Source organism: Sus scrofa, chromosome 2 (assembly GCF_054392235.1).
Source record: "Sus scrofa isolate SSC_HxYL_T2T_F1_AM1 chromosome 2, Sscrofa_HxYL_maternal_Yorkshire_Landrace_v2.0, whole genome shotgun sequence".
NCBI lineage: Eukaryota > Metazoa > Chordata > Mammalia > Artiodactyla > Suidae > Sus > Sus scrofa.
In genome coordinates, this window is record NC_139384.1 from 74,114,501 (window position 1) to 74,119,757 (window position 5,257).

General features: G+C 38.0%; 1 pseudogene; it reads right to left on the minus strand.

Moving 5' to 3' along the window:
* Positions 1-4,065: 4,065 nt before the first annotated feature.
* LOC100518600 (olfactory receptor 7A17-like) lies at positions 4,066-4,823 on the minus strand (annotated as a pseudogene).
* Positions 4,824-5,257: the final 434 nt, after the last annotated feature.

Below are 5,257 nucleotides of genomic sequence, written 5' to 3' on the forward strand. Positions count from 1 at the left end.
AACTGGTACAGCCACTATGGAGAACAGTTTGGAGATACCTTAGAAATCTATACATAGAACTTCCATATGACCCCGCAATCCCACTCTTGGGCATCTATCCGGACAAACCTCTACTTAAAAGAGACACGTGCACCCGCATGTTCATTGCAGCCCTATTCACAATAGCCAGGACATGGAAACAATCCAAATGTCCAACGACAGATGACTGGATTCGGAAGAAGTGGTATATATACACAATGGAATACTACTCAGCCATAAGAAAGGATGACATCATGCCATTTGCAGCAACATGGATGGAACTAGAGACTCTCCTCCTGAGTGAAATGAGCCAGAAAGATAAAGACAAATACCATATGATATCACTTATAACTGGAATCTAATATCCAGCACAAATGAACATCTCCTCAGAAGAGAAAATCATGGACTTGGAGAAGAGACTTGTGGTTGCCTGATGGGAGGGGGAGGGAGTGGGAGGGATCGGGAGCTTGGGCTTATCAGACACAACTTCGAATAGATTTACAAGGAGATCCTGCTGAATAGCTTTGAGAACTATGTCTAGATACTCATGTTGCAACAGAAGAAAGGGTGGGGGAAAAACTGTAATTGTAATGTATACATGTAAGGATAACCTGACCCCCTTGCTGTACAGTGGGAAAATAAAAAAAAGAAAAAAAAAAAGAAAATCTATGCCAATGATGCAACAGACAAGGGCTTTATGTCCAAAATGTACAAACAACTCATAGACTTATAGATCGAGTTCTTTCCCCAGTTTAGGAATCTCCCAGATATTATTTCTTCAAATAACTTTTATGTTCTTTCTCCCTCTTTTCTCCTTCTGGGATACCCATTATCCTTGTTACCTTTTCTAATGGAGTCTTACATTTCTTGTATGTTCTTCCCACTAAAAAAAAAAATTACTTCTGTCTTCATTTCTAGCTGAATAATTCATTCTATGATCTCATTATTTCTATCTTCCATATATTTTTTTCCTTTTTTTGGTGGGGCTGCACCCACAGAGTATTAATGTTCCCAAGCTATGGGTCAAACTGGAGCCATAGCTGCAGGCCTACACCACAGCCATAGCAAAGCCAGATCCAAGCCATATCCAAAACCTATGATCCTTAACACCCTGAGCACAGCCAGAAATTGAACCTGCATCCTCCTGAATATGAGTTGGGTTCTAAACCATCCAAGCCACAAAGGGAACTCCGCCCAGTGATTTTAAATGCATTCCTCATCTAATTTATTGAGTTATTCATCTCCAGAATTTGTTTCATTGCTTTAATGAGATTTTTATCTCTTTCAATAATTTTTCTTACATTTTTTTTTATTCCTGAGCTTATTTAATTGCCTTTGTGATGTTGCTTGCATCTAGTTGAGATTCAATGTGACACTATTTTGAATTATCTACACATTTGATCAAAAGTTTCTGTGACTTTAAAATGTGTTTCTGGATAATTGCCCTTTTCTTTTTGTTCTTCCATGTTACCTTGATATTTTTCATAAAGATCAGTGGGTTGTTCCTCTCCCAATACATTTGAAATAGAAAACAACTTTTTCTATTTAAAGCCTTGTTTATTTTAAGTCTAGCAATTCAACAGATTGATAACTAGAGGCCTTTCTAGGATAAAGTTAGATGACTCTGTAGCACAAGCTTTTGTTTTCTTCTACCTGAGCTGCAGCTGGCTCTATTTGAGAAACTATGTTTTTTGCTTTTCATGGCCTCTGCCAGATGTGTTGCTGGTGACCTTTTTTCATCATGGTTTGTGACTCCAGGCTCACTGGAGACTTGCTACTGCTGTTACTAACCAGGGTTCTTGACCTCCTTAATAAATAGAAACTGAGAAGTGAACAGACAATAAATTCAGGCAAGTCATTATTAGGGTTCCTGCAACATCAAGAGGGAGAAAAAAAAGTAACAGGTTGCGTTCCTCACTTTCTATTTGACTTGGGGACATGAACTGGTTCTTTATAAAGGGTGAGGTAGCGACAGATCTAGGGGTTGGACCTGTAGCATGGCTTAGGTATTCTTCACATTCCCATTAGTGGTAGATATTCAAAGTTCAGGCACAGTGCCCTGCTTTAACTCTCAGCTGTTCAGAAGTGGCAGTGTGTTTTTTGGTCTTTTTCTACCTTGTTACAAATTGTCCCACCCGCCCCGTGCATGGGCTCAGTTATTTTTAGCCCCTTATACTTTCTTTGTATTTTGTTGTTGGAGGAAACTTATGCACAGCAGCAAAGGGTTCCAGGTCCAAAGACTCAGGCTGTCTCACTGTCAGAATCCATGCTTTTACTGGCATCTCTTCTGGGGGTGGGAAGGGGACTCCAAGATGGTGGGAAATATTGCTATATCCAAGAGGCCAGAGTCATGTGTACCACTTCTATTGGTGCTACCAAGTTCTCTGGTGCTATAGTCTCAACTTCCTCAGCCATGGAGCTGGAATCAGGGACACTGTTTCTGCTGTTCACCTGATTCCACTTCCTCTATGTGTTACAATCTGTCCACATTCAGATGTACAACTGTATGAATTTCTGGTGTCCTTAGATATGGGGTAGAGAAGCCTTTACTTAATTATGTATGTTTTACTAATAGTATATTGAAGGGCTGAGACAAAGGGAGGTTTTAATTAACCATGAAGCTGACATCAGGAATTATAAACTGTTTTTTTCCCATAAACTCTAAGTTAACAAACATATATAGAGGAGTCAACTATCATATTGTGGTGAAGAAAGAAATGCAATACAGTTGTATCCCACATCAGAGATGAGTTTTAGAATTACAACATAGAGAATTACAGGTGCATGTAGATTAATGAGGCACCCAACCCAACAAGATCAGAACAACTCCTCTCAGAAAAGTCTTATTTGATAATAGAGGAATTATATTAAAATATTTATTATGAGTTCTAATGCAGCAATAGCTGACTATTACAAAATAAAAGTTAACAGAACTGAAAGCAATTACAAGAATCTACTCATTCTAGGCATTTATGCTCATATTTAAAGTAAGCATTCATAGTTACTCTGGGTTTATATAACATTTAATTTTTTATTGTAATTGAGTTACAATGTTCTGTCAATTTATGATGTACAACAAAGTGACCTATCCATACACACACACACACACACACACACACACACACACACACACACACACACACACATATTTTCCCATATCATCCTCCATCATGGTCCATCACAAGTGGCTAGGTATAATCCCTTGTGCTATACAGCAGGATCTCATTGCTTACACACTCCAAATTCAATAGTTGCAGCTACTAACCCCAATCAGTTTATTTTATTTTTTATAATTATTTTTTCATTATAGTTGGTTTACAGTGTTCTGTCAATTTTCTACTGTACGGCAAGGTTTATTTTAGATAATTGAATTAAAAAGTGGTTCTGCTGATATTCCCTTCCAGGCAAGCAGGAGATTGGAAGACCTGTTTGTTGGCATAAACTGTGACCCTGAACCACATGAAGGGACAGGCATTCATGCTCTCTCATGAGCAATTCTTGAATGATGATGACACATGCAATTATACATACATAAAAACTTGACACTTAACCAACACAAGGGACTGGGACATTAACCCACTGCATAATCAAAAATCCTCATATACCTTTATACTCACTTCTCCATATCCACTGATACAACCAACCCTATTAAAAATAATATAAATCATCATGGTTTTCATCTGTAAGTTGTTCATATGACTAATGAAACACATGCCTGTTCTTTTAGAGAAATGAGAACATTATTTGAGATGAATGTATTTTATTTGAGAAGTAATTAGTCTACATAAACTAGGATGCCCTATCAAATAAATTTAATTTGAAAACACTTCTAAACCAATTTAGGAAAACTTTGAGATGGGAAAAACTACAAACTAAAATATCAAACAGCAAAAAAAAATTAAAAGAGTTATTGAAATTGTATAGACAAGTTGAATAAAAAACTGAATAGTCCAAAAAATAAATAAAAGAAGCAAATTTTATTCCACAATGATCAAAGAATCACAATTGCTTGTTCCAAGGCTTGAGCCATGCAACAAGAGCACTATATCACCCCCAGAGATTCAAATAGAATCTCTTCAGAGCCCTCTTTATGTCTTTATTCCTCAGACTGTAGATGAAGGGGTTCAGCATGGGCATGACCACAGTGTACATCACTGAGGCAATTACACTTGAGTGTGAGCTGTGAGTAGCAGAAGAGCTGAGGTATACTCCTAGGCTTGTACAATAAAATAAGGAGACAACCGAGAGGTGAGACATACATGTAGAAAAGGCTTTGAACTTACCCTGAGCTGATGAGATTCTACATATGCAGGAAACTATTTTAGAGTAAGAGTAAAGAATAACAGCAAAAGGACCACCAGCCAGCAGGACAGTTGAAAAATACATCACCATGTTATTGACAAATGTGTCAGAACTGGCAAGTTGTACCACCTGATTGAGTTCACAGAAAAAGTGTGGGATTTCCAAATCTTGACAGAAGGACAATCCCAACACCATTAAGCTGTGTGATAATGAATACATGGCACTCAGTGTCCAGGATATCAGAACCAGCAGTCCACAGAGTCGGGGGTTCATGATGACTGAATAGTGCAGGGGGTGGCAGATAGCCACAAATCTGTCATAGGCCATTACACTCAGGAGTATATCATCTAAGCCTGCAAACAGTATGTAAAAATATATCTGGGTGATGCAACCATCAAAGGTTATGTGTTTGCTCTTGTTCTGAATATTCCACAGCATCTTTGGGATGGTGGTGGAGGTGAAACAGATGTCTAACAGGACAAGTTAGAGAGGAAGAAGTACATGGGAGTCTGAGCTGATGGCCAGGATGATGAGCAGGTTCCCAAGCACAGTAATTAGGTACATGGAGAGAAAAAGCCCAAATATTAGGGGTTGCACTTTTGGTTCCTCTGAGAATCCCAGAAGAAGAAATTCTGAAATTTGTGTATTATTCCCTGCTTCCAAAGGGTACAGGTGACTACCAGGAGAAAGGAAAATAACATGACTTATTTTTTCACGAAGTGGCATAACTCACATAGCTGAATAGAGCAATTTCCCCATTGCCATCAATAATTTGATTTTAATATTTTGTATGCAGATAAGTTCTCCTTGAAGTATCCCCCATTTTGGAGTTCTCCTTGAAGTATTGTCCCATTCTCAACATATACCCAAATGGTTGATGTGTTTATAACTTTAATGAGAAGTTCTTTCATGCACTTGAGAAATGTATATTTAGTAC